This window comes from Elephantulus edwardii, unplaced genomic scaffold, assembly GCF_000299155.1.
Source record: "Elephantulus edwardii isolate Elephantulus edwardi_28Jun2011 unplaced genomic scaffold, EleEdw1.0 scaffold00447, whole genome shotgun sequence".
NCBI classification, from domain to species: Eukaryota; Metazoa; Chordata; class Mammalia; order Macroscelidea; family Macroscelididae; genus Elephantulus; species Elephantulus edwardii.
In genome coordinates this window covers 228,308-238,342 of record NW_006400197.1, presented here as the reverse complement: position 1 = coordinate 238,342, position 10,035 = coordinate 228,308, and the positions used below count along the sequence as shown (strand labels likewise).

Sequence of the window (10,035 nt, the reverse complement as noted above, 5' to 3'; positions counted from 1 at the left end):
GGTTCCCTCCCCACCACCACTTACTGAAGAAAAATTGCAACAAATTCTCCCTTCAACCGGGCCTGCTGATAATTCCTTGTTTGCTTTTCCAATTCTTTGCCGACTTCCAGATGCTCAAGGGCAGATTTTTGTTGTCATGAACCTTTGCCTTATAAATTTTTTTAAAATTTCAAACAAGCTGTTCAAAGTTATGGACCTCAATCTCCTTTTGTTTGGGGAATGTTAGAATCTTTCTCTAGCACTAATCTTATTACCCATGATTGAGAAACATTAGGGCAGGCAGTATTAGAAGGTCCCCAATGGATGATGTTAAGAAGTTGGTGGTGGGAGGAAGCTCGTATTCAAGCTAGGATGAATGTACAGACGAATCCTCCTGGACCTACTGAAGATCAGCTTCAAGGTACCAGAGTTTTTGAGGATATTCCTCAACAAGCGATTATGCCAGATTTAGACTTAACTCAGGTAAAGATTATTTTTTTGAAAGCATGGAATCATATTGAAGCCTCTGGTAGTGCCTCTCCTTCATATGTCAAAACTATCCAAGGACCAAATGAAGCTTTTCATTTCAAATACTGATTTTCTTTCTAGACTTTAAGATGCAATTACCAGAGGATTAGGAGAAAGACAGGCTGCCACTATTGTTTCACACTCTTTAGAATGTCAAAGAATTCTCCAACCCCTGAAGAGTAAAGGGGCTTCCATTGATGAATATATTAGAGCTTGTTCTGGTGTGGGAACTCCTGCCTATAATGCACAGCTTTTTGCAGGAGCTGTTCATCAGGTAAAAGGTAATGGAGTTTGTTATAAATGTGGAAAGAGAGGACATTTAAAGAAAGATTGTAGAGCTAGAGACCCTCGAAACTCTGAACCCCCTAATTTATGTAGAAAATGTGGAAAAGGATATCATTAGACAAATGAATGTCATTCTACCACAACTGAGGATAGTGTTCCTTTGTTATCTCCGTGGGGATGCCAGCCTTGGGGCTCTGTAAACAATACCAAGCCAATTCATCAATCAGTCAGCAACAATGATCTTTTCCATCATCACCAGAGAGTCCCAAGCAAAACTAAAAGTGTCAGATTTAAAGGCAGTGCTGCGGTTGATTTATTTGTTACTCAACCTTACACTTTATCCCCCTCAAGAGGAGTATATAAATTGGGAACTGGTGTCTTTGGAACTTTTACCTCAAGGAACGATGGGAATGACTATCGAATGTAGTAGTCTTATTAGTCAAGGTTTCCAGGTTCATATTAGAAGTATAAATCAAGAGCTTACGAATGGAATTATTGTTCCTTTTCCTACAAACTGGTGAAATAATTGCTCAACTTTTGCTTCTTCCTTATCCTTTTCCTACCATTAATAAAACCCAATCTGAAGGATTTGACAGCGCAGGAAAATATTTATTTTGGTAAACTTTAATGATCAAAGGCCCTCTCTTACTCTTTCTGTTACTCAAATTTCTTTTACAGCTCTTGTGGGTATAGGAGCTGATGTGTCTATTATTAGTAAAAATAATTAGCCTCTTAATTGACCTTTGCAAAAATCAACATTACTCTGTCAGGATCAGGATGTTAAAAAAGTTTATGATTGTGTTAAGCCTAATGGACAAGAAGCTAAAATGCAATTTTATGTGCTAAACATTAGTGCTAATTTACGGGAAAGAGATTTATTGAAACAGTTTGAAGATTTTTTTATCTATCCCTGATTTGCCAGATGCTGTAAAAATATCATGTTAAATATGAATTACAATCCTTTAAACTAACAGCCACTGATCAGCAGCCTAAAGCCTTTCCTCTGGTCTAGTTAACCCAAACTCCTATATGGGCTGAACAGTGGCCCCTTAATTCTAAAGCCTTGCACTTATTAGTAGAAGAACAGTCATGCGAAGCTCATATAGAACCTGCCACTTTCCTTTGGAGTTCTCCTGTCTTTGTTCTTAACCATTATTAAAACTCAGAAGTATAAAACATAGTTAAGAATAATAAGAAGAAAAGGTTAAGAATAAAGAAAAATAAGAATATAAAACATAGCTAAGAATAACAAAAAAGTTAAGAATAAAGAATACAAAACATAGTTAAGAATAATAAGAAAAAGGTTAAAAATAATAAAAAGAAAAGTATAAAACATAGTTAATAAGAAGAAAAGGTTTAGAATAAAAAGAAGAATATAAAACATAGTTAAGAATAATAAGAAAAAAGTTAAGAAAAAGAAAAGGTATAAAACATAGTTAAGAATAATAAGAAAAGAAAAAGGAAAAGTATAAAACATAGTTAAGAAGAAGAAAGTGTTAACACAGAAATATAAAGAAAAGTTGAAAATAAGAAGAAAAGTGTTGTACCTCAAAACAGAGGCCTCAAAATGTTTGTGCTAATTGTTTTCTTTTTTGTCTGAATTACTGTTACTTTCTCCGTGTTTGTCTTTTTGTCTTTAATGTAGCAGTACTTGGGAGCTCATACAATTTGAAAGTTTCAGTGAAGAATAAAAATTAATAGAGACAAATATAAAGTTAATATATATGGAAATTCTAAATCTCATTGGTAGGGAGACCCCAAGAGCAGGTGCTCAAATGTCTCAAGGCGCCACCGAGACCTTTTGTCTCAAGAGACCTTTGAGAGATCACCTCTTGGCATCCTCTATCACCTTCACAAATCCATGCACTTTATCTGGTATCTACATGCTTAATCTGTGTTATGAAGATGATACAACTCTGCTCGCTGAAACTGAGGAGGACCTCGTGCACTTACTGCAGAGGGTCAAGGACTGCGGCCTTCAGTATGGACTGAGGCTCAATGTCAAGAAGACAAAGATTCTCACCACTGGACCAGGATGGATGATGAAGAGATTGAGATTGTTCACAGCTTCGGTTTGCTCGGCTCCACGGACAACAGTCTTGGCACCAGCAGCCAGGAAATAAAAAAACGTATTGTGATGGGAAAGTCTGCGGTTAGGGACCTTTCTAAAGTACTCAAGAGCAACGGTGTCTCTCTGGAGACTAAGGTGCGTCTGATACAGGCCATGGTCTTTGCAATCACTTGTTATGCATCAGATAGTTGGACAATGACTAGGGAGGACAGAAGAATTGATGCCTTTGAGCTGTGGTGCTGGAGAAGAGTATTGAATGTACCATGGATGGCCAAGAAAACAAACAGATTCATCTTGGAGAGGATTAAACCAAGCTACTCCTTGGAGGCAAGGATTCTGGGGCTTCGTCTGACATACTTTGGGCATGTTGCAAGGAGGGGCAGGTCCTTGGAAAGGAACATCATGCTTGGGAGGGTGGAAGGACAGCACAAGAGGGGAAGACCCTCTATTAGATGGATCAATTCAGTGACTGGGGTAATCGAGATGAGTGTGTCAGAGGCAGTGTGATTGGCACAGGATAGAGCAGGGTTTAGGGCTGTTGTACATAGGGTCGCTATGAGTCGCAAACGACTCGATGGCACATAACAACAACAACATGCTTAAGTAAAAATTTCTGTCTGCTTTAGCCAGTCTTGAAAAATACACATGTCTGTGGCCAGCACTCCAAATCTGTGTCAGTTGTGCCGGTGTTAGTTGCTGTACTTTAAATGGGAACCTATAGGAGTGAAAATAGAAACACTCCACTCTTTGTTCTTTATAGCCCCTAAATTAATGCCTGCCTGTATTGGATCTGATTGTATGAGTAAAAGCTGCATTTTATCTAATGAGTTAAATTTGTGCTAGGTATACAGGATAGTTTGATAATCACTTTCCCTCTAATAGACTTTTTAAATTTCTTCAGGAATTTTTTTTAATGTATATATGCCTCCGGAAACCCTATGAACTTGGAGAGAGGATGAAAGGCACCCAAGCTTCAAGGACTCTCCTTCATAGGGTCGCTATGAATCGCCTGCGACTCGACGGCACTTAACAACAATAACATCAACAGAGAGAGAAAGAGAGAGAGAGATCAGCTGGCCCAGTGAAGAGAAAACGATGTGATCAAGACAAAGGTGGGTGACTTTTAGTTCACGGCCCTCAGGCCAGTCTTTCATTGTTTCTGTTCAGACATTCCTCTAGGTCGTATAGCCCTGGTGTACAAGTTGCCGTCCCACGGTCGCTTGTGGTTGCTGTGAGGCTGAACCCTGTGACACGGATGTGTCAAATGCGTTAATGGTTGGCTACCCAATGTGGACTGAGAGTGGGGTGGAGCTCCCCGATTAAACAAGCGAGTAAGGAGGAGTGGCATCCACTTCCATAATAGCTTGTCTCGGGAAACCCTATGAACTTGGAGAGAGGATGAAAGGCACCCAAGCGTCAAGGATTCTCCTTCATAGGGTCGCTATGAGTCGCCTGCAACTCGATGGCACTTAACAACAACAACAACATATGTATCATATCCTCTGTTCCTCTTAAAGGTCCTAATGTTTTTACAGACATTTCTAATCATGGAAAAATGGAATATTAGAGTATTAACAAATTCTATATTGGATCATCTCCTTATAAATTAGTAAAAAAATTTACAAAAAAGTAAATTATATGGCATTTTTTAGCTTTAAAAGAATGGTCTGATGTAAATGTTAATATTACTAGTGATTATTCCTGTGCAGTATATACTATTAAAGCTTTGCTTTTAGCTTATACATATCATCTATAGTAAAAAATTATTTGAATGATTTGTTTTTAAAGATTCAACAAATGTTATTTCAACAAAAGCGCCCTTTATATATAGTTCATATGAGATCTCACTCTCAAGTGCCAGGACCTTTAGCTTCAGGTAATTCTACTATATATTCCTTACTTATTGGTAATGTTATTCGTGTCACTGAAGAACATTTATTTCCTCATAACAATTCAAAATCTTTACAAGCAAGATATCATATTTCATGACATCAAGCTCAACAAAGGTCTTGCCTTTCTTGTATGACTTCTGTAATTCCACTGTTAACCTGCAGGTGTGAATCCAAGAGGAAACGAAGTAAATCAATTATGGCAAATGGATGTTACTTATCTTCCTTCTTTTGGGAATTTAAAATATCTACATCATTGTATTAATACTTACATTTCCAATGGGCTATGCCACAAACCGGGGGAAAAGTTGATCATGTTATTAACCATCTTTTTGTTTTGCAGTTATGGGAATTCCAAGTTCTATAAAAACTGACAATGCACCGGCCTATACTTCAAAGAAATTATTTCAATTTTTTCCTAAATATAATATTATTCATATTACAGGTATCCCATTTGATAGTCAAGGACAAGCTATTATAGAGAAAGCCAATCATACTCTTAAAAATTATTTGTATGAATTAAAAGGTGGATAAGAGATATGAATGTTCTAGGTACACTGAAGAATCTTTTATTTAGGACACTATAAAGTTTTTAAATTTATGGCTTACTCAAGACATTAAGAAGGGCAGAAAGAAATCATAAAGGATTCTAGGCCACTAGATTCTATCAGTAAAAGGTATGAAAGTGCTAGGAAAATTGTCGGGAGACTCTTCTTCTCAATGTGAACTTTGTTCCATGCCAGAAGTAGCAACATCAATTAAATAGTTATATTGAAGTCAATGGTGAGGAAAAAAATATTACTGTTTTGATTACTGATACTGAAAAAGGACTAGTAATTGTGGACTCTAGCACACATGGAGATTTCAGAGAAAAATATTCATAGGTTCATCTCAAATGGCATAGAAATAATCAGAGTCTAGATGCGTCTGCTAATGAAACAATAGTATGGCATGATAAAGGTCTTACTCCTCCTTTTCCACATTTGATAAATAACACAGGAGCGCAAGGACATATTTGGAAATTATTAGCAGCTCTAGGAAAAAATTCAAATGTGGAAAGGAAATATATTCCTTAATGTCTCTAATAATCTAGGACTTTTTTCTGGCTCTTTACATATGAATGTTTCTAAATATATTATGGCTTGTTTTAAATATCCTTATGTTTTACTAATGGAAAAAAATAATTTGGGATAATAATAATGGAACGTTAAGTTGTAATAGTTGTTTTCTACAAAACTGTATTAACTCTTCAATAGATAAAATTATAACTAATGAGTCTTTATGTATTTATGTTGTTCGAGCAATAAGAGAAATGTGGCTACCTGTCAAATTAGAACGACCATGGAGTGGCTCCATAGCAATGATAAGAATGTGGAATGCTCTTCAAGCCTTGAATCATGGAGTCAAACGAGTTGTCGGTGTCATCATTGTCACAGTGCTTGGACTGGCTGCAATTGCATCTACTGCAGCAGTTGCTGGGATTGCATTACAACAGAGTATTCAGACTGCTGACTTGACTTTGTGAGGCAATGGCATACTGACTCTCACGAACTGTGGCTACAACAACAACAGTTAGATCAGCAGCTCCTAGAAGATATTCAGCATTTGCAAGAGACTGTGCTATGGTTGGGAAATCAGATTTCTGTATTGTCCACTTGAGTAATGTTAAAATGTGACTGGAATTCTTCTCATTTTTTTATCACTCCTGTAAAATTCAATGTCTCTGAGGAATGGGATAATGTGAAAAAATATATTATTGGAGATAATTTAACTTTAAACTTGTATACCCTTGAACACAAAATCACTAGTACATTCGAAAAGAATTTACCTATTTTAGAAGATGACCACATTTGGTCAGAGTCAGTACAAAATTTAAGTAATGTAGACACTATTGAAAAGTTCAAAGCAATTTTTACAACTCTGGGAAGTGACAGTATCGGGATTATAATATTGTGTTGTATTCTCTTGACATCTTCCTCCGGTGGAGAAGACAGAAAGTAATAGAGGAAAGATAGTTTGCTGTGCATGGCATATGCCGCTTTGTAAAAGAAAAAAGGGGGAGATGAAGGAGCCAGAAGGGTTAATAAAGAAACAGTCTGCACACAGATGTCTCTTTGGCCTTCCTCAATCCAGATGGAGTGTGGCAGAAGAATGTGTCTTTGAGTCTGCAAACAGATTGGGGACCTTGGACACTTGCATATGAGGTCCAAGAATATTCCTCTTTCCAAGGCATAGTCTTATTCCTTCTGGTAAACAGAGATATGGAAGCAAGAAAGATTCCGTGAGAATATTCTGCGTTTAGCAAGTCGAAACATGTATAGTTTCTTATAAATAAGTTTTCCCCAAATCATGACTGTCTGCACATAGACTATTTTTGGATGATTATAAAATAATAAACAAGGCAGGCCTGGGGGTCTGCAGTTCTTGTCCCGTCTGTGTGAGTGTGTGTTTCTTTGCTGCAGTCTTGTCTTCTGTGTGTGTCTGCCTCTCTGTGTTCATTCCCTCCTAGGAAAAAGGGTTGTGGATTGCAACACACACCTCTTTGTTCTCTTGGCAGTCCATGGTATGTTCAACACGCTTCTTCAGAACTGCATCTCAAAGGCATCAATCCTTCTTCTATCATCCTTAGTCATTGTCCAGCTGTCTGATGCATAGCAAGTAATTGTGAAGACCATGGTCTGTATCAGGTGCACCTTAGTCTCCAGACTGATATCTTTTCTCTTCGGTACTCTAGAATTGTCCCTGACAGCAGATTTTCCAAGTACAATTAGCCTTTTGATTTCCTAACTGCTGGTGCTAAGAGTGTTGATTGTTTAATCAAGGAAGCTGAAGTTAACACTCCCAATCTCTTCTCCATTTATCATGAAGCTGCCAACGGGCATAGTGGTGAGACTCTTTGGGTTTTTTGACATAGTTGCAAAAAAAAAAAAAGATCTTAAACTGTTATTAAGCAAGGATGTCATTTTAAGGACTAAGATGCACCTGGTTTAAACCATAGTATTTTCAAATGTCTTTTATGAATATTGAAGGCTGTACAACAAATAAGGAAAAAGAAAATAATAACTGATGTATTTGAACTATGGATTGTATGAGAATATTGAATATACTATGAACTACCAAAAGGACAAATAGATCTATCTTGAAAGAAATGTAGCTAAAGTACTCCTTAGAAGGCAAGATGCTGCAACAATGAATGAATGGAAATCCAAAGTCTCTGTAAATTTTCATTAAAATTAATAATAACAAAAAAACCCAAAAAACAAAAAAAAGAAGGCAAGATGTGGAGACTTCATTGGTCAGGTGACAAGGAAGGACCAATCTTTGCATAAGGATTTTATGCTTAGTAAACCCCTGGGAGAAAATAAAACCAAAAACAAAAACAAAGATGCTCTCCTAGACGGACTGACACATAGCTACAGCAGTAGACTCATATACGTTAATGTTTATGAAAATGATTCAGGGCCTGGCAATATTTTGTTTTGTTGTATACATTCAACACTATGAGTTGGAAACAGCTCAACAGAACCTAGTAACAAATTTTTACAGAAAAAAACCCCATCCATCTTTCTGCCATGAAATGGCTGGAAGGCTAGAACTCTAAACATTTTAGTGCTAATCATTCTTCCACCAATGCTTCTTTGACAGTAGGCATCATTCTGAAAAACAAAGTCTTATTCCTCAGGTTTGCCACTCTTCTGTCAGTTTGTTATACTGTGGTGGCTCAAGTATTGCTGTGGTGAGGAGAGCTCTGTTACCAGCATTTCAAATGCAAGTAGAGCCAACCCTTGACAGACAGGTTTCAGTGGAGTTTCTAGATTGAACTGGACATCCACTTCTGAAATCAAGGACCCTAGAAAACTCTAAGAATAGTAGAGCAATATTGTCTGATATGGTACTGGCAATTGAGCCCCTCAGGTTTGAAGGGACTCATAATATGAGTTGGGAAGATCTGCCTTCTCACAGAGAACCTACCTCAATGACTTGGAGGGAGTAAAGTTTTGACTCAATGGTCTTCATTTGCTGGCATGGCAGAGTCACAAATGAGGGAAAACGACTACAAATGTCCATTGACAATTGGAACATGGATGTGTAATGCATGAATTCAGGAACAGTGGAAATTGTCAAAATGAAATGGAATGTATAAGATAAATGTCTTAGAAAATAGTAAGAATATGAACCCATATTTGTTATTTTGAATGAGATAATCATATGACTTACTATGTCTGAAATAACAAACTGAGTAAGAATTGTGTTGCATTCATCATCAAAAAGAAAACTTCAAGGTCTATCCTTAAATTTAACACAGTCATTGATAGGATAATAGCTATATGTGTAAAAGGAAGACCTGCTAATACTACTGTATTTTCAGGAAGAGCAGTAGTGACATCCACTTCCTAAACAGAATGCCTCTGGAAACTCTATGAGCTTTGATAAATGTCGGCAGTTATAGAAAGGCTTCAGGCCTTTTGTTCATAGGGTGGTGGTGAGGTTTCCTGTTGAAGCTTGGTCTTGCTTGGCTTTTGCTAGCCATGGAGAGTGACCTTTACTCATGTTTACTGCATTGGTCACAAGGGCAAGTTCAGCCAGGAGTTCTTGGAGTTTGAGTATTGATCCGATGGAAAACTGAGATATACCAACAACAGCAATTACAGAAAATGATGTCATGATAAGAAGCTAATGTACATAAAAATGTGATGGAAGAATTGAAAAGGATAGTTGATGACAATGAAACTACCAAAGAGGATGATGTTTTATGGCCTTCTGACCGAGTACACCAACAGGAGCTTGAAGTTGTCATTGAAGATGAACACATTTCTTTCAAAACCTCAAAACCTGGTTCCCTTGTGGATGTTAATCCATCCAAGGATCCAGAAAGCTTATGAGCATTTTAATGCCTTGTCCAGGACCTGAAGTATTTAATGTGTTTGGATTATATTTCATGATCAAGCCAATCTAGGTTGAATATTGGTTGGACACGAGAGGGTTTTTAATTCCCATTAAAAACTTTTTGTGTATATCAAGGCAGTACTTTTATACAAGCCATAAATCATGTCTTTAATAAATATGTGTTAAAATAAAAGTATACATAGGGTTGGCCCAATTGGCAACATCATGATTGTTGTGGTTGTTATGTGCCGCCGAGTTGCTTGCGACTCATAGTGACCCTGTGTACAACAGCCCTAAACTAAGCTTGTCCTGTGCCAATCGAACTGTCTCTGACACTCCCATCCTGATTACCCCAGTCACTGAATCAATCCACCTCATATAGGGGCTTCCCCTCCT

General features: G+C 37.3%; 1 pseudogene; it reads left to right on the top strand.

The window, feature by feature from the left end:
* Positions 1 to 351: 351 nt before the first annotated feature.
* Positions 352 to 9,709, top strand: LOC102850163 (annotated as a pseudogene).
* Positions 9,710 to 10,035: the final 326 nt, after the last annotated feature.